Source organism: Cottoperca gobio, chromosome 3, assembly GCF_900634415.1.
Source record: "Cottoperca gobio chromosome 3, fCotGob3.1, whole genome shotgun sequence".
In the NCBI taxonomy this organism is placed as follows: Eukaryota; Metazoa; Chordata; class Actinopteri; order Perciformes; family Bovichtidae; genus Cottoperca; species Cottoperca gobio.
In genome coordinates this window covers 17061957-17089610 of record NC_041357.1, presented here as the reverse complement: position 1 = coordinate 17089610, position 27654 = coordinate 17061957, and the positions used below count along the sequence as shown (strand labels likewise).

At 40.3% G+C, this 27654-nt stretch overlaps 1 long non-coding RNA gene across 1 annotated transcript in view; it reads right to left on the bottom strand.

Annotated features, from left to right (window-relative positions):
- Positions 1 to 27654, bottom strand: part of LOC115004341 (uncharacterized) — a 75488-nt gene that overhangs the window by 32568 nt on the left and 15266 nt on the right. The window contains exon 2 of the long non-coding RNA XR_003831835.1: positions 18875 to 18945. This is a non-coding gene — a long non-coding RNA (uncharacterized LOC115004341). The remainder of the gene's footprint in view (positions 1 to 18874; positions 18946 to 27654) is intronic.

The following is a 27654-nucleotide window of genomic DNA, read 5'->3' as shown; positions in this document are numbered from 1 at the left end:
TAAATTTGTTTCCGTGCTTTTTACTGTGTGCGGCAGGCTTAAGGAGGATTATTTACTGGTCTAATTCTGGCATTCAACCACATCAGTGCCAGTTTTAGCTGCATCCACAGAAACATCTACAGGATTCTGTTTTCACAGAAAAGTAGATTTCAGAATGCAATTTCCATATCACAGTAGAAATGCATGAAATTACAACTTGGAATTGTAGGTCACATTACAATAGCATATGAAAAACGGGAAAATCTTAGATCACATTTCTCATGATAACAACCCTGATGATTTGACTGAATATCAGCAGAGAAAATCTCTTAAGACTCCTTCTCCTCCTTTTTATTTGCTGAATTTGCACCCACATTTAGGCAGGCCTGCATTTTATTTTTGAGTTTACAATGAGTTAAAAAATTTAACGCATGCAATAATGTGTGCAAGCTGTGTATGTATTAAAGACAAGTTATCCCCAAGTCTATATATATATATATATATATATATATATTATATATATATATATATATATATATATATATATATCTATATATATATATATATATATTATATATATATATATATATATATATATATATAATATATATATATATATATATATATATAATATATATATATATAATATATATATATATATATATATATAAAGAAGACTATACTTTGTTTTGTCCAAGGAAGAGTCGGAAACCCAAAAGCATTAAGATATTTAATGATATAAAACCGACACACAGACAATTCCGACATGCAAGGACAAGGAAGTAGCAAATCTTGCTTGATAGAACACTTGTACAATTCTTTTACAATCGAATAATATATTTACCACTATAGGTAGTGTGCAAACACGTGACAAAACTGTGTGGCGTATGCATGCGACGCCATGTTGGATGATATACAAATCAACAATGGCGTCTAAAGCGAACAACAACAACAAACAATACAACTCCGACTTCTTCAAAGTATTGTGACTCTCTGGAGTCCTCTGCAAAGGCAAGATTCAGAGGAAAAAGTCCAAATTTGCGGCCTTGAACCGTACACGCTAAAGCCGTCGGATTATATTGAGGATTTGGATTCATTACCGCCGATTGAATATCCGGATATTGTGAACTACCTTGTGCTACAAACGTCGTGGGCAACCAACGCACAAATGAAGGCATACAAGAGCTTAGATGCTTATAATTTCTTTGTTTCTGGCTGGGTTGGTAGTCTTCTTACCAAACCACTGAAAGATGACAGGGTGCTCGTCCATGCCCGTGTAAATCACTCGCAAAGAGCTCGAGATACACCGCTCAAGCCGTGGTTTGTGAGTGAGAAGAGCGGCGATGTTATCCTCGCACACTGTGATTGTATGGCTGGATTAAGCGAAGCATGTTCTCACATTGGTGCTTTGCTTTTCGCAAGTGAAGTAGTCTCAAGAATAAGCCAAATACAAAATTACGAAGCGTTGCAGAAACTCCCACGCGAACGTGCGCCGTCTTGGTTGTGTATATCATCCAACATGGCTGATTTACGGGTTGGGACGTAAGCGTGACGTCACATGCACACGATCTATAGGCATAAAAAGGGAATGTCCATTCACCAACAAGAGTGTTGCTGCCATTTCACAACATTGCCTGGCTGATGCATTTGGTAACTTCAGTATCCGTGCAAATACCAATCCAGTGTATAGAATGAGTGCATCACTACATTTTCACAAGAGTTTACTGTAAACACAAAAACTCCTTCTGGCAGCTTTTACAAAAATATTCTATATTGTTTACTAAATGCCCTGAGTCTTGAGAGGAAAATGACTAAGGAGTGAGAAGGGTACACTATAGGTGAGCTGGTGGGGGGTAGTTCTAGCAAGCACAGGGTATTCACCTCACTAGAGCATATGGCAGACACTCAGGACAGTGAGGTGAAATGTCACAAGCTTTGCCTAGACAGATAGCCACAAACAGCTTAGTCAGCACTTGTAACCAGCAAACTACAGTGATATAAATGATTGAAGAACTGTTAAAGCAGGTAAACATTGCTACCCTGCTGCTAGGAAAACTAATTGACCTATTTAAATTACTTGCCAATGTGAAATTATTCAAATGAGTTGGAAAGAACTAAAACCAAACAAAACAAAAGACTTCTGATTTGAAGTGATTTGAATGCAATACAAAAAGGTAGCTATGAGAGAAAAACTAAATGAACAAATTGACTAAATGAACAAATGCCGAATCAGTTTAGTTCGTAAGCATTAAATGTGGTCTTCCAATTGAGATTTGAATGTTTTCTTTGTTTAATATCAATTCCATCAGATGCAAATGTGTCAACATTTCAAAAAGCAACAAAGGGCAGCTTCAAATGTACCATATATCTGAATCAACACATCTGAGACTCAGTCTAAACAAAAACTTTGCAATGCTGACACATTTGTATGGCATATGGCAGTGTACGACTGCCATATGACATGGTTGAACTATATTTGAGTCAAAAAATTGAGGACTACTTTTGTTCAATAAATTCAGCTATATAAATTATGCCATTTTCAATGTGTTGTTCTAGTTTACTTATCTGAGTGTTCTTGTGTAATTTAGGTTACTTTGTTGTCTTTTCTGACAAAAAGAAAAGATACGACACAACCTAACGTGTTTAGTGGGTGAGTTTCAAGCTTTGTGGTCTGTCCAGGAGCAGCAGATAAGATGCAGGACAGAAAACAGACAGACACCACACCTCTGATGTCTTATCTGAACACATCGCTGTCGCACAAACAAGCCTCTCGTTCCTCACAAGCACACACACTCTCTGAATGTGAAGGCGGATGAGAGTGAGTCACTCTCCCTTCTGGCCATGAAAAAGAAAAACTGCAATCTGTGGCAGAGAGCCTCAACAACTTTGATTTAAATACGTAGTAACTGAATTTATTTCAAATTTTTGTTCACCCATTGATTAATTGATTGATAAGGAGTGATTCAAATGTATTAAAATAATGTTTGGTTATGAGGGTCAAACAAAGCAGGTAAAACACCAACACATTTCAAACTTACTGTAATAATAATACTGATAATAGTGAGCCGTAGTAGTTCTCATTACATCTATCCAGGCAAGTACTGCGATCAATGACAATCAGGACGTCCTGCTGGACATAAAAACTATCATTCATACAGCTCAGTCTAAACCCAACTCCTCCATGTTATCAACGAGTAAGGGCAGAGGGACACGACCAAAAAACAGATTCAGAAAAAGACACGCAGAGCGCGAGACCAGCTCTAAATCTGGCTAATGCAATCTAATGGAACATCACACTATGAGGGGCTGAGGCCTAGGACTGCCAGTTCAGGCCATGTCCACACTAAGCATGCTAAATTAGAAATCTTTTCATCCAAGTTCTGGCCTTCCATCTGCACTAAGACAAGGGTTTTACACCCATCACAGTACTTTTGGAAAGTAATATCCAGAGTGGATGGATCTCAAAATTCCAGTCTTGCATGGTATATAGATATAGTATATATATAATATATATTATATATATATATATATAGATATATATATCATATATATAAATATATATTTATATTACTGACTAATATATATATATATAATTATATTATACGATATCATATATATATATACTAGATCTATATATATATATATATATCATATATATATATATATATATATCTCTCTCTACTATCTCTCCTCTCTCTATCTCTCTCTCTCCCTACTAGATCTCATCTATAACACCACCTCTCTATACCCCCCTAATCTACACCACACCTCTATAGATAGAGAGATATATATAGACACACATATAGATACACCACACATTAATACACAATCAGAGATATGGTATATAGAATAGGAGAGATATACATATCGATCTATATATATCACATATATATATACTGATATATATCTATATCTCTATCTCCCATCTATATCCCGATCCTCTCTCTCTATCTATCTAAGTCGCTTGTTGGTGTTTGTCCCTGTCTCCTTCTATCTCTCTATCTCTATATCTCTCTCTCTCTCTCTGTGTGTGTGTGTGTGTTCGTCCTGTCTCCTCTCTCTCTCTCTCGTGTGATGTGGTCCTTTCTCTCTCTCTCGTGTGTGTGTTGTGTTCTCTCTCTCTACTCTCTGTTGTGTGTGTCTGTCGCTCTCTCTGTGTCTTCTCTCTCTCTGGTTGGTCTCTCTCTCTCTCTCTCTACTCTCTTCTCTCGCTCTCTCGCTCCTGCTCTCCCCTCTCTCTCTCTCGCCTCCCCCCCCCCCCCTCTCCATCCTCTTCTCTCCATCTCCGTCTCGTCTCTCTCCTCTCTCTCCCCCCTCTCTCTCTCTGCTCTCTCTCTCCTCTACTCTCTCTCTAGATATCGTAGCTCTCCTCTCTCTCTCTCCCCCTCTCTCTCTATCTATTATCCAATACTACATCTCTACATAGATATACTCTATATTACATATATATATATCGATATATACTATATATCAATATATATTAATATATATATATAATATATATATTAGATATATATATAATAATACAATACAATACATAGCATACATACATACGATAACATATATATTACATATAATATACCAGATATATAATAGAGATATATATATAGAGCATATCGATAGATCGATATAGATATATAATATATATAGATATATATATATAACATACATATACATATACATATACACACACAGTAAGAGTGTGGCTGAAACCTTGAGAATGGACTTAGACTTGGGATGTCACTCTGCATCCATGTTGTAATAACCGCAAAACACAACGCCCCAACGAGGCAAAGATAGAAAGATGGTAATACACTGGAAGTAGGGAATGAGAAAGACAGTTCTGCTTTCAGTGTTAGCATGGCGAGAATCAGGTGCACAACCGCAAATAAATACTGCAATAGGTAGTGTGCAAACACGTGACAAAACTGTGTGACTATGCGTGCGACGCCCTTTTGGATGAAAAACAAATCAACAATAAAGCGAACAACAATCCTCTGCAAAGGCAAAATTCAGAGAAAAAGTCCAAATTTGCGGCCTTGACCCGTACACGCTAAAGCCGTCGGATTATATTGAGGATTTAGATTCATTACCGCCGATTGAATATCCGGATATTGTGAACTACCTTGTGCTACAAACGTCGTGGGCAACCAACGCACAAATGAAGGCATACAAGAGCTTAGATGCTTATAATTTCTTTGTTTCTGGCTGGGTTGGTAGTCTTCTTACCAAATCAGTGAAAGATGACAGGGTGCTCGTCCATGCCCGTGTAAATCACTCTCAAAGAGCTCGAGATACACCGCTCAAGCCGTGGTTTGTGAGTGAGAAGAGCGCCAATGTTATCCTCGCACACTGTGATTGTATGGCTGGATTAAGCGAAGCATGTTCTCACATTGGTGCTTTGCTTTTCGCAAGTGAAGTAGTCTCAAGAATAAGCAAAACAAAAACATGCACAGAAGAAAAGAGCAATGGCTGCCATCACATGTAAAGAAAGTGCCTTATTTACCAGTCAGCGATATGGATTTTACCTCGGCCAAAAAAAGATCGCTTCTCCTGGTGACGAAAAGTAAGGTCTGACAGTGTTCTGGTATATCATAAGCACAAATGTTTAACGTAAACATTGAAAATATAGCTTTAGCATGAGCTCTTACCAGATATAAAGTGGGCGCCACACACACACGGGTGAATTGTGCTTTTCTTCTGTTAAATCCTCACGAGTTATGTTGCTAAACCACAGTTTACGGCGTTCGGTAGACAGCAATTCATCCCTCTTTTGTGGATCGTTGTTTTTGATGATTGTAGGAAATCTAAAGAACCGTTTCTCTGGGTCACGAGTAGCGTTATTACCACAATTATACACTGCGCACACGATTGGCATTTTCTTTCAATCTTAGACGTTTAAATACAAAGAAAATTACGAAGCGTTACAGCAACTCACACGTGAATGGGCGCCGTCTTGGTTGTGTATATCATCCAACATGGTTGACTTACGGGTTGGGAAATAAGCGTGACGTCACATGTACACGATCTATAAGTGAAACATTTGACATGTAAAACACTGAAGCTGCGCTGAACTTGTCACTTCAAGGAAGTGAATAGTCTCCTATTTTAATAGACAAATAAATTGGTTGTTTTAATAAACACTGAAGGTGTAGGTGGAGATGGCAGTCAGACCAAGAGAGTGAAGAAGAGAGAAAAATAGACAACAAGGAGATATTTAAGGATGAGGAGGATGACAGTGAAAGTGACATTAACAGTGATTAAGACTGAGGCTTATTGTTTTTTGTGTCTTGAGATAATCTGCAATACATTCAAAATCAGAGGAATAGGACACTGAAACGCTTTGGTATACATTGTGTGTTGGTTTCCCCAACAACACTTCTAAATATAACCCCTTTACAACTGGAGCAAATGTTGAATAATGAAGCGCGGGAGGTTCTGGAGAAATAAAACAGGCTGATTTAGCCAACAAATTTAAACAATCCACATTTCTTTCTACAACGTTCACGGCCAGAAACATGGGAGAATTAAATGTGCAATGATACCTCACAATTTTCATGTGTACCCCTTGTTAATTCATCTTTACATTTTTAAAATGGTTCTCTAAACGACATTCAGAACAATAATATAGCAGCAAACTACGAATGGAGTAACACTCCCACTGTGTGTGTTGCAATCAGAGCTTCTCTGTTCTTTGTTTTGGAAGCCGGGCCACCTGTGCGTGCATGCGAGTCAATGTGTGTGTGTGTGTGTGTGTGTGTGTGTGTGTGTGTGTGTGTGTGTGTGTGTGTGTGTGTGTGTGTGTGTGTGTCCCACTGGCTAGCTGATTGCCGCCACTCTGCACTGCACCGCTGATAGCGTCGTTGTCTCGTAAGCATAGCGCTTAACAGTGCTAGCTCTGTCAGCACTGTTGCCGTTGTTAGCGTTGTTAGCACTGTTTGCGCTGTTAGTCGCCGGCTCAGCCATCTCTGTGCCATGCGCAGGCAATCTGGCCCGAGATATTATAGATATGCTCTGAATGTTGTAGCCAAAATATTTGATAAAAGTCTTTCCATCAAATATCAGATGGAAGAGAACAAGTCTATAATATCCAGAATTTAATAAAATAGCAACAAGCATGTCAGAGATAAAATGTTTGACATTTATGATCAAGATCAATATGACTGGGTCCTCTGGGTCTCTAGAAATACTGGTACAAAAACATACACCACTCAGTTACACCAACCGAGCAAATGGGCACAGAGGGTTTCTTAAAAAGAAAATGCAATTTTTGCATTCTGCCTTTTCTGAGACAAGTCAAACAGGAGAGGTGGTGTCAGAGCTGTCAAATACTGTACAACACAAACGCTGTGGGAGCCTGGCAGGCATCAGTGTAGCGGAAACAAACTAACTTAATCTCAAAATCCTGCCACACCACCACACAAGCAAACCCCTGATTCTTCACAAGGCTACTGAAAGGTTATCTACTGGCCTCTGATGTGCAATGTGGATAAACCCGTGTTTGCTCAGCAACCACACAACTGCAATAGCTAAACTGCCTGATGTTTGACAAATCATCTGTTTTGATTAAAATTCCCTTATTCAGAAGAAACACAAAAACATTTGTGAAAAAGAGAAAATATTTAATGAAGAGCACAGTTTCTTAAGGGGGTTCCAATGCCAGTTGAAATTATGTATTATTGAACATGAGGCAAATATGCCAAAAAGTTGAAACTGCATAGATTTTTCTCATCTCCCCGTTGCACAGAGTCTAATTTTTTCGGCAGCATCTTCGTACGATATTAATCACACCTACGTATCGCTGCAGTGGTCTTGATGTCCCGCGAGCAATTTTGTCTCAAACCTACAAATCTAGAGTTATGCCTAATTTAATATTGTTGTGCCATTGATGATTTTTTTTTGGTCCTTTCCCTCACAAGGGAGAAGGAGAAGTAAGTTATCAATTAAAACTTTTTGATACCAATGGAAAGTTTTGGTACCTCATAAAATGACAACACTTTTTGTTAGCTTACGTTTAACTACCTTTTCCTCTTTAAAAACTAAGAAAATGGCCAATTTGGTCAGTACTTCAATGGGATTGTGGTTCAATACTCAGCTCAAGTGAAATGATGGAAAGGGTGTGACGCTTGTGAGGGTGTCAAAGCAGGGCCATTAAGTTTTGGCCAAAGGTTACAAAATAGGCCAACTCTGTCCTGAAAGCAAAGAGGGGTGAAATAGGAAGCGTGAGCAGAACACAGTTCTGATGATCACTATGTAAGAACAGAAGAACCCTGCCCTTCCTGGGGTGTCAGTTGGTGTCCGTATAAGAAGATGATCAGAGGTGGAAACCAGAGGACAGTAAATTTAACCAGCTGACTTACAAAAATCCAACAACATTATGTCTTTTAAATCAGAGTTCAGCTCCATAAAAACCTTGTCTTCCCATCCCATCCCCCACCCAATACCTCATAAAACACCCACACTAAAGACCTGACACTTTTTTTTTTTTATACAAAGGCTGCCCGTCAATGCTCCTCCTCTTTGCCCCTTTCTCTAGTTGACTGTGGTTCTCCTGCTCTCCTTCTGTTATGGTTATCTACATCTCTGAGAACAATAAGGCCGAGGCAGTGGAGCCCAGAGAGGGGTGGAGAGGGCCACAGATGTTTGTCCCACCACCCATCCCCCCTGCCACATTCAGCTCTCACTTCTGTTGGTGGACAGCAAAGGGGAGGCAGAGTGCAGTGGGTGGGTATTGGTCGTGGTGGTGGTGGTAATGGAGGTGTGTCAGGAAGGATTGGAAAGGAAAGAAAAGGGGAACTAAAGCTATTGTTACCATATAGAAATAGATGACATCATTTCACCGGCCTCAGCTGCTTTCTCTTGCAAAGTGAAGAAGAGGAGAACAGCTAGAAATATACTGACCTCTCCATAAGATACTGCCAGTCTCAAAAAGTTTAAGGATAGCTTAGTAGACAAAAAGACAAAAGTAGAACAACTTGCCCAGCCACTCTAATGTGGGAAATAAGATGGGGAAATTTCTGGATACCATACAAGGACATCTACACTATAAAACATGCTGTGCATCTCTACTACATTCATTTACACAATGAGCTTCCCTCTTCATCCACAGGCAGAGTTGGTATTGATCTTTCCTCAGGGTTTTCTATTTACAGTCTGCTGGTTAGCAGGGAGAGCAGGGAGGGTGTCTTCCAGAAACTTTACTCGGCAACCATTGATATGCAATTAACCGGGACCCTGCATTCTCCCACAAACTCTGTGACTCGCAAATGCCCCAAAGAGCATACATATCCTATGTTCATGTGATATTATGGCCTAAACATCACTGAGTGGCAAAACCAAATTTAAGTAAGGATGGACAATGAACCATAGTCCAATAATCTAAATAGCTAGATAGAAAACCCAATTTCCGGCAACATTTAGTCCACAAATCACTGAATGACACACATAGGCATATATTAAACACTCATAAAGTCATGTAACACTGAACAAAGCATACAGATGTCTTGTACTAAGAAAGATTGTCAGGCTAATTCAAATGATGATTACATTTTAAAAACTGTGGGCAAGCTTAGGTATAGTTCATATCAACCACTCTTAGAAATATCGCTTTGTTTGTGAATTTCAATGGACACCATTTTGGTAAATGTTACATGTTTGTAACTCAGGGGAGAGCGACTGTAGCGAAATCTGTAAAGGGTAACATCCCTTTCAAACCATTTATGAAGCACACTTGTCACAAATTGACCAGGCCATGCAATTGTCTGAGCAACATGGTCACAGTCAAACCACCTCTGAGTGCATGAGTACTACTGCATACTAATGTTTAAAAAAAGTTATTTAAGTGTACTGTATATAGTGATGGGAATCTGTCTGTGACAAAAAGGTTTCACCACGGAACCAAAATGACCATGTACGCAGGTGAATCCGCAAACACGGAAAATAAGACAGAGCAAGGAAGCAGACGGATGAGTCGGCAGACAGCCAGTGTATCTCACAGGGTGTGGTGACTCTGTATACCAGAAAAGGGCAAAACTTTCCCTGGACAAACATTCAAAGTTCTGGTTTGGTCGAGAGAGCAGACAGCAGCGTGTACAAGAGAGAGAAAGAGAGCTAAAGAGAGACAGCAGAGGAACAGAGCAGACCAGAAGTTCCAACATTGAGACAGTAGCCACATGTCAGCACAGTTCAACACACAAGGGCTCTGTGGAGGAAAAGTCTGCAAAGGCAAAGTTTATCTTGCTCTCTCTGGTTTCTGTCCGTATTCCTGCTTTCTCTGCGTGGTACTAGTAGCAATACATCTACAGCCCATCCCCCCCACAAAACACACACTCCCTCTCTGCTCCCCTGTTTTTACTCAGCAGAGAGATGTGCAAGTCGGAAGAGGAGGGCCAGGAGGATGAAGTGGCGTGGGAAGGGTTAAGTCCAAACAGATCCATCTGCTTCCTCGTCTGTCCTGCTGGCTGGCTGCTGGCTCCAGACCAGCTTTTACACAGCCTGCAGCCTGACGCAAAGCATAAACACATACACACAACTGAACCGCACACATCAAAAAACACAATGCTGACAGGTTTGAGTATTTTCGCAAAGCTCTTTTTATATAAATAAAGAGGAAAAGTATTTCCAGATGGCCTTCAACAAGATACTTATGCCCTAGGCCAAAGACCTGGCCAATAAATTTAAGTGAACATGAGAATGTCTTAAGCATTTCAGCATTCAGACTGAACAAACTATCAGCAAAAGCACCTATTTTCCTCCATTGAAATACTTTTTGGCAATTTCAAGAGGATATGTATCAAAACATAAATCATATAATTTAAGTTTACATGCACAATTAGGGCTGTCAAGCGATTACATTTTTTTTTTATCTAATTAAGATTAAGATTTGGAGGGAAGAAACCCTCTTTTTAATGGTCACACATGCAGAGCACACATCACACACAGTGAAATTTATTCTGTGCTTTTAACCCATCCTAGTACCAGGAGTCTAGTACTAGGAGCAGTGGGTAGCTCATAGGACAGCGCCCGGGGAGCAATGGGAGTGAGAGGGGAAGGGGGATGTCCGGTGCCTTGTTCAAGGGCACTGGGACCTCTCCAAGTAGCAGTCACACTCCATTTTTTAGGTATGGTCGGTGACTTGAACCAGCAACCCTACGGCTCACAGTCCAAGCCCCTACTGACATTAATTAATTAAATACAAGCTTTGTGATTAATTAATCGCATATATCAATATTTGCTGTGAGCGCTCCGTGCGATGGGGGGGGGGATGCTGTCGGAGCAAATCAGGGGCATCTAGGAGCGCGATTAATCTGCGTTAATATTTTTAACGCTTTATTTTTTCTGTGGTTAATTAATCGAAATTAGCGCGTTAATTCGACAGCCCTATGCACAATATCTTTTTTTGCAAGAGTTTACACAAGTGAATGCTTGTATAAACCTCCACAAAGAAGTATGGTAGCCTATAGGACAGGACATATTCTTTATGACATTATACATAAGTGTATGTACTTGTTCAAGCATAAGTATCTAGAAGGGAGAAAGTTATAATTTGAAGTATTTGGTCTATTGAATGTGCATTGGTATGAGGAACACTGACCACATACTGTAAACTACAGCACACATTTTCGTCTCCTTATCGACGAGCATGAACACATATCTTGCGTTTCACCTTGGCTTTCTGAACCAGCTAGAAGGCAAAACGCCCTCCAGTTAGAGCACATCCTCATATCATCTTGCATTTTGTACAGCTTACCTGCAAATGTTCATCTAAGATGTGAAATTTGTTTTAGTCCTCTTTTGATATCTGTCCTTGGCTGGTAAGCTACAGTTATCAAGTTTGTTTATATTGCGTCTCTGTGCCGCTGCAGGCTCAGCTGAACCACCTACTCAGAAGGAGTATTTATGATATATTTCCAATAGCAGTTTTCCTTCCTTTCAATGATTAAAAAGAGTACATTAAGGCCTTTACGGAGGTGGGTGTTGATGTGTCGGTTTTGGTACAAGTATGGGAAAATTCAAATGCTGAGCATCACAGCCCCCTTATTCAGATATGCTTACATGGATAATGACCTAACATAATATACAACAACCTGTTTGTGGTGTTTACATAACAGTTGCAATAATTGCATGATTTGTTGTCTCCGATTATAAATCACATTGAGAGTGCATGTAAACACTAAACGTTATACCCTTCTAATTTGCTTTCCCTACTTCCGCATGCAACAATACCATAGATAGAAGAAAACTAAACCATCCACTACACTGCTGTGACAATATTTGTACCTACTAATTTGATCTTCAACTGTGGCACCAAGAGATTCAAAAAATAAAAAGAGAAGGCTAAAATATGCAAAATAAGCTGTGAGTGAAATAGTGAGCGGAGATTGTTTTTCAGTTATGGGCCTTCAAGGAAATGGATATACATGCCTGGACCCATCCATGCAGTGTGCACAGCCGGACAGGTGCAGGGAATCAAAAGGCAAGAGCATAAAGGGAGGGGACAACAGTACACTGCTGCACACACCCTTATAATAAAGTATGTTGTCACTGAGAGGAGAAGTTGTCTGATGAAGGAACACCTGTATAGGAGAGGCCCAAACCTGCCAAACCCTCACAGTTATGCAGCCTTTGTTTTTAAACCACACGACAAAGAGACCTACTTCTATACAGTATATTGTACTGGATTTTCAATGGTGAAGTTAACACAGAAGAACTTGTTTAGGCTGCTGATGTTGAGCTGTGTGCGTAAGTGAATGAGAGCGAGAGACAGAGAGGGGCGTGCAGACTTACAGTATTGTCAGACAACAAGGTCAGCCCATCCCGGGAGAGGTGTTGGTTTTCTAACAGAGTACAGCTACTTGAAACCAAGGTCACTGCTCTGTGGCTGTGAGAGGGACAGGGTAGTCGGGCCAGACTGGGAGAGCTTTGCCACACGGCCTATGTATGGGTTTGATGTGTTGTACAAGCTGAATGAGTGCGTAACAGTTTGTCTGTGTGCGCGCCTTCAAATTGACGGGATTCAGAACACTGTCAGAAAATAAATGAATGAATGAATGAATGAATAACATGTCCATGCCATTCAGAGCAGAACTTCCTGAAACCAGATACCTTTCTGACAAACAAATCAGTCCATTATCGCTTCCATTATGGCTAGAAACTGTAGAGTGGGGATCTTAGCTGCCATCTGCATGGTTTTGACTGCCTTCCTAGAAAAAGGTCTATTGACTAAGATTGCATTCTCATTCTGCAAAAGATTAGAACAGACGAAACAAATATGGTACATATGGTTTTAAGTAAGAAAGTTGATCAATTCAAACTAGCTGCTAATCCAGGCTGAGCTCTTACACACATGTTGAGACATATATGACTATATGGGACTATATAAGGCTGTACATGTCACTTGTGTTTTTTTGCTGTCTTTTGTTTTGATTATGGAAGGATAAGAGCATTAGCGAGGCAAAGAACGAGCGATGAGACGGTCAGCTACACAGTCACATGTTTAGTCATATACTTTGCATGACATTATAAATACCAATGGTACGAATATCAATCTATTCTAGAAAACAATATCGACAGATCAGTGACAGTGAGTGTCCTCCTCTGTGCGATCAATCCCGTGCAATTTGTATTTGCACACACATAAACAACACCCAACGCACGTATTAGCGCACAACATCCAAAAGGGGCTGGACAAGTGCTGTTGGGTGCAGCTGGATAAGAGTTGTTGGATGAACAAACAAAACTTAACTGTGAAAGGAGGCACGGCTACTTCAATGTTATCTTATCCTCCCCCACCTTGGACAAGGGCCTAGCAGCTCTAAAATTAGCAGTCGCATCTAAACTAAGTCTTTGGTGTAGCAGCTACACTTTGATGGGAACTTGGCTCATGGCTGACGCACTGAAAGCACACTCAAGCCCATCTCAAAATACAGACATGAAGCCAAGATATACTACAAATGCAAACTAGAGACACAGTCCTCGACTAGCATTTTGATGAATTGACATTGAAGTCGCTCATTACAACAGTAGAATAAACTTTATATTAGAGATGATCACTATTATGTGTAGGGTTGGGAAATATTCTAATTTTTAAATAAATGTTAGAACAATACTATCATAATATCAAATTGTGTGAATGTTTCTTATCAATATGAAATGAGTTATTCCACGCAAACATAATTGAAAAAAGTTATTCAAGACGTAAGACGTATACCAGATAACCAACAATAATAAATATTTATCATCAATACAATCCATATCATTTTCTAAGTGATTTGCAAGTTGATTACATATTATGATACTTTATATTCAATCCATACTTACTAGACTACGACTTGCAAGCAACCATGAAAGTGCCATGAAAACACCTTGTGAAGATAAATTAAATCATATATGCGAGCCAGACTGCAAAAGAAAGAAAAAAAGCTGCTGTACATATATAGAAGTGATGCTTAAAATGAACAAGAATTACACGAAAAGAAAATAACAGATATGACTCAACAGGGAGACTGACATGAAACAAAAAAATACATGGCAATTCATAGACCACCAACATTATAAAGCAGCAGTGAGTCTAAATCAGTCTAACCATCAGGTACAGATCCTGTTTGAGCGTGTGTGTATTAACATGTACTTAAGCTTGTGGAAAACAGTGACTGGGAAGCAGCCATGACCTCCCAGCAAGAGCAGGAAGAAGAAAAAAAAAAACTGCCAACATCCTGTGCTCATGGTTGTTCAGAGATATTACTTTATTCATCTATATTTGCTTAACCACATTATTTTTTATTTAGATAGCAGGAGGGTGAATACAATGTATGCATATTTGTTGGCTATTCTTTTTCTTTGTGAACATTGCCAAAAGGTTTTGCCGTAATAGATGTTTTTTATGACCCAACCTAATTTGTACAAATTCGGTATAACTACATTACATACTCGCAGACAACAGACAGCCATGTTACTTTTCTTTTGTATCATCTCTACTCAAGAAGTTCAATGTCATTTCTCACGAGCAACATTCCAAATTTCTTAGAGAAAACAATGCAAAAATAAATAACAAGCCTTAGACTCAATGCTGCAAGATGGTTATCTTTTTCACTCTCACACCTACAAGTTACTTCTACTAACTCAGAGTGCTAACTGGTCTGAACCTCCATTACACCCACCCTACTAACAGTGGCAGACTGCCAGGTGGGGGGAAAAGAGAGAGAGAGAGAGAGAGAGAGAGAGCGAGAGAGAGAGAGAGAGAGTGTAACACACACACACAAATTAAAAACACGAATTAGGAAATACTCACAAGCTATCTCACAACCTGCCAACCTTGAGAAATGTAACGCATAGCTCTGACACTCTTCAAATTAACCCTAACCTGTTATGTCACCACTGGCCATGCTGATGTGATGTGGAGTCACTGACAAGTAAAGCATAGTACTGCATTTCCTTGCTTCCCATCTCCTTGAAACTGTACGACCTATGGCAGACCCCAAATTCCTCTGCCTAAGAGGTGAGCTCCCTGCCATTCAGCTAGCTATTAGCGTATTTCTCCGCACTCCATGCCACAGTGCCTTGCCTGTTCCCTGTAAACAGACTCCTTCTATACGGCATCAGTGTGCAGCCTGCCTGAGGGGGAGGAGGAGGAGCAGCAGAGGGGAGGAAGAAGAGAAGGCTGGGAAAACAAAGCCTCTATAGTCGTCTCTCCAGCCGGGCCAGGCCGAGCCGCACTAGCGGGGGCGAGTTATGTAATGTGACTGGCAGGACCCACTTCCCTCTTCAGAGCTGCTGCACACACTAATCCCCACTGAGGAACAAGCCCTGCTTTAGAGGAAGAGGAGGAGATAGAGGGGGAGCTGTGAGGGAGCCAGTGGAAAAGGTGTGATTACAAGAATTTCAGCCTTTCATCTGCACCAAATCGAACGCACCGACACCTCCCCTCTCAGGTCCGCTGCTGAAAGATAACGGTCAGGATGATATCAGCAGTGCTGACTACTGGCTACAGCATAGAGAGAAGACACCACTCACACAGAAAGCTTGTGTACGACATGCAATAATGGCAAACTTCAACGCATCTGGCTACTCATACCAAACTATTTGCAACAGGTAAATAAAAAGGCAGTTAATTTAAGTTCTGAGTAGGTTTGGGAATCACACCGTTGTGCGAATCGCATGCCTCTGTGACTATCGATTCTTTTTATCGATGCTTTCCACATAGTTGCGCATGTGCAATGACGATCACATGCAGTGTATACCGTTTTAGTTTTTGCACAATTGCGGAGAGAAAAAATACTCCAAACGTGGCACTAATAAACCTGTATATACTCTTTTACCACCCAACAACTTATCATGAATGGATAAATAATCAGATCTATAGGGAGGAATCAATAATGGAATCGATATTGTTGATAATTTGTGGCGTTTATTTTAAATTGGGGATTCTATAAAGCTGCCGGTGCAGACTAGTCTAGTGTGGTAATACCTCTTTATCCAGTCACGTTATAAAAACGTAACGCTTATTATGCAACAGCTTCTGCTCTACAATCTTGTTCAAGCGTCTCTGCAATAGAAGATAGAGCAATGTACGTGTGAAAGGGCTACTAGTTTCCACTAATGTATACTACGTTTGTACATTGTAGTGGCTCTATATTCACCCTAACCCACACGTACCTACATACCCTAACCTACATGGGAAGCAGGTAGACAGATAAGAGGCATAAACTTAATGAAGAAGAAGTGGCATCAATAGTCACATAGTAAAAGAGAAACTGAGAGAGAAGAAAAGGACAAATGATTACCAGGCATCTCAGTCAGTTCTGCTAACCATGGAGACCAGGTGGAGGATTTAAAGCAGTTAAAAATAAAAGTCTGATTCTGATTTACTTAGCTGCTTGCCTGGAAACCATGTGACTGGCATCACATGAGGAGAGGGTTTACACGTGTGTGTGTGTGTGTGTGTGTGTGTGTGTGTGTGTGTGTGTGTGTGTGTGTGTGTGTGTGTGTGTGTGTGTGTGTGTGTGTGTGTGTGTGTGTGTGTGTGTGTGTGTGTGTGTGTGTGTGTGTGTGTGTGTGTGTGTGTGTCCAGCCACCATAGGCCCACAGGCACACAACATGTACTCCACTCCTGGCACCATTATAAGCTTTGTGATCAGTTTCCTTGGTTTCCACCAACAGTAAGCAGATATAGGCGGTTCGGAGAGGTAAACAGTAGCAGCTCTTTCTGGTGCAATGCCACAGGCACACAGACACAAGAGAGGTGGGTGGGAGGAGGGTAAGAGAGTCAAAGACAGAGGGAGATAGATTAAATGTTGCCGAAGAGGGAGGGAGATGAGCCAGTGCTGCAGGTGTTGGTTAGGGCTCAATATAAATAAATAAATTGATTATCCATTAACTCATATTTTATTTGGACGAGATTCTTAAAATCCCAAGATCAATTTGTGTCTTTTCTTAGTAAACATGTGTACATTTATGCTAAATGTTATGTGTAACTAGGGTTTACTTGCTGTAAGTGGTTCAGTTACGACTGCTTTTTTGTTCTAACAATGTGCACAAAAATATTATTTATGCTAAAACAGACCAGCAGCGTTGCTCGTTTAATTCCGTTTATATCAATTTAAAATATAAATCATAATAGCTAGAGCATTCATTCATTTTGCAGCAAAACACTAAGACTTCTGTCAATGCCTTCAAGACCGATGCACCTTTGCAGTGAATGCAAAGCATGATTGCAACCTTCATGTAAAAGCAAGGCAGTGTGTTTGTTGACAGAAATTTGAACAACTATGTCCTATGACATCAAGGTGTGGCTTGTATACAATGCCAGCAGGTCGATTGGTGTCGAACGGTGACATTAAGATGTCACTCATTCTTTAGAATCTGACATAATCAGGACTTTCAGGAACAGACACATTAACCAACATGAAGATGTATTTGTACGTGTGCAATGTATGTGTGAGTGAGAGAGAGAGGGTAATGGAGGGCTTTTGTTTGACACAGGCTAGTTCTGCACTACAGAAGCTGTGACCTACTTTCACAGTCTCACACACACACACACACACACTAGGCATGCACTAAGCCCCATTCTTAATACATGCATTCCAGTGGATAGAGCTCAATGCTGCTGCGCTTTCAGCCTGCCTGTTGGTACAAGCAACTCCTGCACACAGCCTCCTGCATGACTGACAATAAAGGGTAGTGCCTGATGCACATATGTATACAAGAACACTCAAGCACAGTCTTTTCTTTACACTGGTTAATTATTATTATTTATTTTTTTTAAACAAACACACACACACACACACACACACACACACACACACACACACACACACACACACACACACACACACACACACACACACACACACACACACACACACACACACACACACACACACACACACACACACACACACACACACACACACACACACACACACACACACACACACACACACACACTGTGTGGTTATACAAGAGGTACCTGAGGTTTCGCAACTGAAATGGTATCATTTACTAAGCAAAAGAAACTACAAAACATCCGAGACAAACTACATGTCTTCACTTGTCACATGGCTGACACCAACATAAACTCCATTAAACAAAGCATTACGACTCAAGAGGACCCAATATTCTTTATATGGTGAAATGATGTATTACCAAAATGTAAAACAGATGAAGGATGATAAAAAGATGCCATTGTGGCGTTACAATCATGTGTTCACAAGAGTACCCCGGACACAAACACACACCATAATGTACTGCATATGCATTATGATGCAAGTGAAAAACCGAAAAGCCAAAAAACACATTTTTAAGAAACAATTGCTTAACTTATAGTGTTAAAATGAAAGCTCCCTAAAAACAGCTTAACATCAGACTGATGGTTAGAATTTAAAATCTGTCAACATACCGATTCCATGGCTGTGGGAGAATGTCAGTGGGCTAAAATCCCACACTAGAAAAACACCTGCCGTCTGAGTCCTGAAAAACAAGATGAAAACAAGACAAAGCATTAATTACTGGCACAGCACAAGTTTCAAATTCCTTACGATGAACAGGTATTAGGGTGGACGCAGAGGGTCAGGTTTCTCCTCCCAGGATCAGTTTATCCACAGTTCTCTGGCAAGCTGAGAAAGGCCTATGGAAGAACAGGATACAGGGGCACTGACATGCATCTGGTCCCCTTTTAGTTTCTTCGGCCCAACATTAAGCACTCCAACACTGGGTTTATTCCAAAATGACCTAGCTCTGCACTGTCCCTGTGCTCTATGTGGTCATGAAGTATCACAAACCTGTATTTGTCCTGAACCGTATGTACCGTTTCCCAAACTCCCCTGCCCAAAGTATAGACAGATTATCAGTTTATCATGTATATGGGCTGATTCTTGGCTGAAAATGTACCCGCCGATAACCCCCTATAGCAATGTAGACAATCCAAAACAGTGTTTTGTTGTGACAGAGCATGAAAGAACATGACAAATGGTGCCAGTTGCACTTTCCGTATACAAACGTACAAAAAAAGATTAAACAACATTTGATGAAACCCTAATAAACAGTCTTTATTTTGTGGTGCGTTACAAACACATGGAAACACATTAATGTAGCGAAGCCAAGAAGCTGATTGAACAACTGCTCAAAGCTACAGATATGACAGTAAAACACATCTATTGGTCGATTTGTGTAGGCAATTTAACTGTAAAAAGAAAATAATTCTCAGTTCACTTGGAAAATGTCCATAACTTTTACAAAATGCACCAACACAGTAGTCACCAAGTCACCCTACTTTTAAATCTATTGATCTAAGAAAAGAATAATCTCAAATCTGGAAACGTTTGCAGTTTAAGGCAACAATTCACAACTTTCTTTGGTACCACAGCTCTGAACCAGAAAGTAAAAGATAGAAAACTAATTAAATAGCATGATGACATTTCTGGTACGTGACAGCATGGCCATAAGTGTAATAACACATTCAATAAGAAGTTCACAAGTTTGAGTTTCCTATAGCTATAATGCAAGTTACTGTTCCAATCAGATTATTCCCATTACAATACTGAGTCCAATACCCAAATGTAGGATACCTACTTACTACTGAATTTATAACATTTCTCTTTTTATCCCTCTCAAATTTAATATCTGTAAACCCATGTGATAAACATATAGTATTATATGTGAAAAGTAATGTAAGGCTGTATGCAATTATAATGATGCTATCTAGAAGGTTTATGTAATGATATTGCCATTGCATCAACCTCATAACAGACAATCATCCCTTGTCATAATATTTAATTATAATGATAATATTTATCTGTGTCATCATGTTTAATTGACTGTAAAAGTAGCACATATTGTATACTGAAGACTGCTAAAGTCAGAGAGCTGACTCAGGTTACAAAGCAAAGGTTACTCAATATTATGCAACATTGGGCAGTAGTTGTATCCAAATAAGAAAGAATGCAGCAGCAAACCCCTAACCCATAAGTAGCCAAATGAAAAACAAGACAATCAAACTTAACCAGCGAAAGCCCAGTGTCCAGTCCCACTCATGTTCCTAACCTCCCTGGCTGGCTGCCCTTCCCCCCCCCCAGTCCACTTCCATACCATGAGGACAAGGGTTTATCGGGATTTAGGAGGCAGGACATGAGGGGGTATTTAACAGAGGCCCAGTGCTGGGCTAAACTGGTGACATTCCATTTAATGTCCCCCCCCCCCCATTTGAAGGCATATTTGTTCCGTCAATCTGGTTTTAAAGCATGACAAGGGGCTGAGGACCAACATTCAGTAGCAACTAGTGGTCAACATTAACCCAATTTAAAAATGCAATACTTGCATGGGAAATGCATTTTACCCCAAAATCTACATTTAGATAAACGTGTAAGTTCTGGTGTATTATTTGAAAGTGTTCATGTACATCTCTGCTACAGGATAATATCAAATAGGACCTCTGTAGAGGGTTTTACAGGATAGAGTACAAAGGATGATCGTACAGACAGGGTGGCAGGTGGGTATGCGGGACAGGATTAAGGCCAGGCCTCACTGGGATGGCCTAAGTGGTAAAGAGGATGATGGTTAGATGCGTATTTGTCTTTGCACTTGAGTGGAACCTGTGGGGCTTTCCCAGCGGGAAGCACAGGATTGACGGATTGTAATAATCCATCCAGGAAGCAGAACACTTCCCTCCCAACAGAGTATTGGATACAGAATACAGACAATCCCCCTTGATGATCACCTACAAAAACTGCCAAGAGACACAATTTTAACCAAGAATAATATAATATAAAAAGCACTACTACACAAACAAGCATAACAGTGGAAATAAATCTAGAAACCTTTGGTAAGTCTCTAAATTAGGCCTATACCGTTCACTAACAAAGACAAATTAGAAAGCAAGTCACAGGTGTGCCAAGCCTCTGAAGTTAAACTTCAATATTTTGACATTAGAGAGGATGATTTTTTTTTACATTACAAAACCTTACAGGGCACCATACAACACTTCAGAAAACACTCCCAAGAAGGGAACAAGAAGACAACATACAGGACACATTCCTCTGCCCACAAGATCTGAGACGCTATGGATAACATTACTGATAACCTAGCTATACAAATACACATCCGGAGACGGTTGCACCAGGTTAAATTTAGCCTAGGTTAAATGCAAGTGTTACCGATTTGCCTGTGTTGGTATTTGGAGGCTTTGTCAGACCATTTCTGCAACTTTATGGAACCGACAATACAACACTTGCACCAACCGCAAAGGTGAGAAAGGAACAAAGGTTTTTCCCTTGAACGCTCCCTTTTCATCCTTTACACAACTACTTCTGTCATATTTCCTGTGTTTTTTGGTCCAACACTATGATTGCCTTCCAGGAGAAACTATCCGAAACTGTGCAGCGTTATCCTAGTATTTTAAAACTATATTGCATCTCCCCATCCCTATGAAGGCCGGCTTTTCACTTTGCATTAGAGTGTGGCCATTCAGAACAGCCATTCAGAACAGCCACACACACACACAGCCACACACACAGCCACACACACAAAATTATTTTCCCATGTAAGTTGTCCAATTTATTCAAATGGTGAAAGATCTCATTGTCAAACATTCAGGTAGAAATAATAAGTTTCTACAAAATATATTTGCATACACACATACTATACTAAAAAACTAACATGCCATCAGTGTTAACGGTAGAAAACCAAACTGAAGAAATTTCCAACTAACACAATATGTTTACAGGGCTAGAGTTGTTGTGCACTGGGTGGCATTGAAAGGCTCCTTAGTAACGGTTGCTTCCTAGCTAATTATCTTTGACTAAGCTACACCAGGAGAGAATGAGAGGGCAACACATGTGTGGCACACACACAAAAACTGCTGAGAGGGCAAATTTACACAAAACATCAATTACATCCTCAATTAGATCGGCCACTAGAAAGCAAAAAAAAAAAAGCCATGGACAGGTGTGCACAAACGGACACATATTTTTTCAATATAATAAGCTATGTATTATTTGTGCACAAGACAGTGGAGGTGATTAAAAGATCAGAGGTGAACGTTCAAACTCCTACCTAAAGTTTACCTAAGGCTTTATTTATCCTAGCGTAGTCAAAAGCGCTGCCTCCACACTATGTGGACCTGAGGCCAAACATTCAGCATTATCATGCATAATTACAGCACATTTCTAGTTCTGCATCACCATGACAACATGCCTGCATATCTAATTCTTCTGCATGTTCACTGGACATACCCTCGTTACTTAACAGCTGAAATATCAGCAGTGCGTTTTAGAGTGCATAACTAAGCTTAAATCAATAGACCGGAGAGACTGCTGGTTCCATGTGCATGACCAGTGGTGACACATGTGTTGGTGTGTGTGTGTGTGTGTGTGTGTGTGTGTGTGTGTGTGTGTGTGTGTGCGTGTGTAGGAGGGAGACCTCCACTGGGTACTGTGGGATTAAGGAGGAGTCAGGGGCTCTAATGCTGGCTCCAGGACACAGGCATCTTTTGTCCTGCATCTCTGTCATTTGGAATCTGATTACAAGAAGAGCTTCCATTTCAACAAACTGGTATCACGGCTGCTTCTATATTGGAAATATGGACTATACAACACAAAACACACCAGTGTGCCCCCGCAGGGCCACAGCGCACCTCTCCAGTCAGTTCTGTGTCTGGCTGTCCTATCAGAGAACAGATCAGAGCCAGCTGAAAGGCGACCTGGAACAACAGCGCTGACCTCTGTCTGATTTCATAAAGCTTGTCACAGGCCTCATACACATCATGCAGGGAGATTCATTCACACTCCTACTGCAGTCTTTGCAGCACAGTAGATCCTCTCTAACAAAATTCACAGGCTGGCTGAATGTTGTGGAGTTCATATGCGGGACACAGTAAGCACGGGATTAGAAATGTTGGCACAGAATCTGAGCAAGACAAAACTAACATGTAGTGCCGTTTCAGCTTGATGAAATAAAGCATGTTTATTTGGCTGGACTTCAGTAAAATTACATAAACTTAAAGTTGCGTCGTTTGCTGTCCAATCAATAGCAATGTGGTATAGAAAGCAATGTCACATCGATAGACATTAATCTACGGTTGTGTTTGCATCTACTTGAGCCGGGTGAAAAGAAATGCAGCCCCCTTATTGATTTGAATGAGGCCACTCTGTGGACGTATTGGAGGTGCCAATGCAGAGGACTCCAGTAGAAAAAGGCATGGCCGTCCTGCATGAAAGGGTAAAATGGCTCAACTTTTGTTGAAACAGTACGAGACATCATCCGGTAAGGTTCTGCGCTGCGCTGGTCATTCAAATATGTGCAAGTGCAGATTACTTTGTAACATGAACTCTTTATTTCACCGTTCACCTTGCAATCGTCGTGACATTATATCAAATAATTGCTGCAGTAAATATTCCAGAGCAGTAAAATCGTTCCTCACAATATTCTTATTTCTGCAGTGTAAACTGGATCTGGATCTTAATAGCTCCTTAAAAAAAAAAACACCCTCCCATCAACGTAGGCCCCTTACATTATTTCAACACAGGACTGTTTTCAGGCTGAACTAGGTGCTTACAAAGCCCAGCGATTACTGAAATGCTATGTTGTATTTTATTGAATAAAAGGTGAAGTGGACACATGCCTTCACTGTCCATATTTTCCTTATCTCAAAGTTAATAACAGAATAACAAAAGTGTTTTTGATTTATTGAAATTTTTCAAATGATCTAAGGTTACTAAGGTTTAAAAACAATACTTTTGAGACTCAGTAACCAATAGCCTAATAGAGAAAGCTAAATATATCATGATTTTTTTAGAAATGTTTTCAAACTAGTTTCATTGGGACAAACCTCCCACTGTAAAATGCTGTTATACTATGTGTTAGCTTGATGGAGGGTACAGTGCCTATAGCATCTGGGGGGTTGGTTGTCACTGGAGAGCTCTGCGATAGTTAGTGCTGTGATGTCGATGATGAACCCCCTGCCTATGTTAAGTCTGAGCACTAAACCAAATAGACAAAAGGAGGCAACAGCAGTTCAATATAACCGCCTGGGTTCGACCTGCTGTATGTCAAAGCATCAGGTATCGGAGCTTATTGTAATATCTTCACTAATTAGATTCAGTCATCTGCCCTTCTATGCTGAAACACTGGAGAGGAAATCTGACACTGAAGGGTGTGGGGAGACAGCTGGGGGGGAGGGGGAGATGGGCCAGGGGGAGGAGAGAGAAAAAGAGATGCACACCACACCTCTTCAGAAACATCTACATTATTGATAAAAGCCTGGCTTCTGCAGGGAGGGACCACAGCACACTGATCCTCCATATCTCCAACATGAGCAACCAACACAGACCGCTCGATCCAAATCAGTTGATCTAAAGACCAAACACACTAGTGCGAAGTTAAGCATCAGCAGCACAGAGGGCGACGGCAATGAGACGTAATAAAAAGCAAATGTGGAAAGGAGAATATGAAGGGGTGAAAGAGGGAGCGGGGAGTTAGGAAAAAACTGTCTATATAACAAAGATAAAAAAAGGTGAGTCTGTCAGATGGCTGGGATGGGTGGAAACTAGCAGAACAACAAACCAGCTAAATGAAAGCCTGATATTAAATGAAGGCAGAGAAGTGAGGGGAGGAGGAGGAGGGAGAGGATAATGAGAAGGCAGCAGTACTCGTGACACAGTTAGCGACAGCGCTTGTTTGTTCGGCACAGCCATGCCGCGGCAAACTCAGCTCACTTGCTCAGTTCCTCTCACTACAAATCTTCTGCTGTTGTCAAGGTAACAAGCTCTCTGGACTGGGGGAAATAAAATAATAACAAAACAATCACATTCAAAAAGATGTCTTTTCAAATGCTGGCCTCAACCTGAAACTTGCATGTGTTCTCAATATACAACCTGTGTCATTTAAACATTCCCAGCACATAACACAGAGTGATTTCTCTGATGTAGCTGGACTGAAAATGAAGGATAGCAATAACAACATAGTGGTTGGAACATTCATAGTAATGTTGTCCGGACCGGCTTCATCAATTTTCAATTAAATTAATCCAAGGCCTCATCAACAAGACAAAAGCTCAACCAAAAAGCCTCTGGCATGCTAAATACGATCCTATCTGGCAGGGTGAAACATTCATGGGATTGCACTCAGTTTATCCTCACAGGGACTCGTATAGGTAGTGTGCAAACACGTGACAAAATTGTGTGACAAAATTGTGTGACGTATGCGTGCGACGCCATGTTGGTTGGAAAACAAATCAACAATGGCGTCTAAAGCGAACAACTACAACAATACAACTCCGACTTCTTCAAAGTATTGTGACTCTCTGGAGTCCTCTGCAAAGGCAAGATTCAGAGGAAAAGTCCAAATTTGCGGCCTTGACCCGTACACGCTAAAGCCGTCTGAATATATTGAGGATTTAGATTCATTACCGCCGATTGAATATCCTGATATTGTGAACTACCTTGTGCTACAAACGTTGTGAGCAACCAACGCACAAATGAAGGCATACAAGAGCTTAGATGCTTATAATTTCTTTGTTTCTGGCTGGGTTGGTAGTCTTCTTACCAAACCAGTGAAAGATGACAGGGTGCTCGTCCATGCCCGTGTAAATCACTCTCAAAGAGCTCGAGATACACCGCTCAAGCCGTGGTTTGTGAGTGAGAAGAGCAGCGATGTTATCCTCGCACACTGTGATTGTATGGCTGGATTAAGCGAAGCATGTTCTCACATTGGTGCTTTGCTTTTCAGAAGTGAAGTAGTCTCAAGAATAAGCAAAACAAAAACATGCACAGAAGAAAAGAGCAAATGGCTGCTATCATAAAGCTTTGCCGCTTCTCCTAGTGACGAGAAGTAAGGTCTTACAGTGTTCGGGTATATCATAAGCACAAATGTTTAACGTAAACATTGAAAACATAGCTTTAGCATGAGCTCTTACCAGAGATAAAGTGGACGCCACACACACGGGTGAATTGTGCTTTTTCTTCTGTTAAATCCTCACGAGTTATGTTGCTAAACCACAGTTTACGGCGTTCGGTAGACAGCAATTCATCCCTCTTTTGTGGATCGTTGTTTTTGATGATTTTAGGAAATCTAAAGAACCGTTTCTCTGGGTCACGAGTAGCGTTATGACCACAATTATACACTGCGCACAAGGTTGGCATTTTCTTTTTATCTTAGACGTTTAAATACAAAGAAAATTATGAAGCGTTGCAACTCACAAGTGATCGGCCGCAGTCCTGGTTGTGTATATACAATTCCGGGTTGGGAAATAAGCGTGACGTCACATGCACACGATCTATACATAATATATTATATTATGACTAAAATGGGGGCTGAGAGAGAAATAGTGCAATTTAGCTAGATTTGGTGCATATTAAGGGCCAAGTCTGTTACATTCTAACAAAATCCAAATGAAAGATTATACACTGATATATTTCCACTCTTAGAATGAGTATGCAACATTATTAAAGCTGAACAAATAATACAAAGATGCTCTACTATTAGACTTAAGTTTCGTACGAACATTCTATGTCCAAAATGCAGTGCTAAATCCATATTAGCATGCAGCTTTAACACACAGTACACATAATATTATACTCTACACTATATCATTCTATACTTGAAACAACCATAGCCAGAAATTCAGTGAAAACTATATTATCACATTAAATTAATCTAATACACATGGTAAACACAATTGATGGAGAAAACTTTACTTTGGTAAAATCAATAATGCTATAATGGTTCCTATTGTACAGATTCAAACATAATGTGTCGCTTTCAGCAAATATAGTGTGCAGTCTTCTTACAGATTTAGCTTATAGGATCACTGATCATAGTTATTTGATTTAACCCTCTATTGCTGAGGAACAACATTTGATGCTTATTTGAATGACAGCTTCTTTTCTGCTCTTTTAAATGTATGATCATATACATTGTGCGTAAACAAGTAGCACTTGCAGCAGTGTTATTATAGCAGCAAGGGTCAGAACTGCTGCATAGACAAAACATGAGAATGCAGAGGGGGCCAAGAAGGGAGCGTGGCTTTGTATGTATTATGTAATTAATGTTGACGACTGAACAAAAACTCTTGATTTTGCCAAGTCACATCAGCAGCCAATTAAAAAGCCATCAGTTCCACCTATTACAACAACTAACAATTTTTATTTATCAGTTTGTTTAATACTTGAGAGTACATATACATCT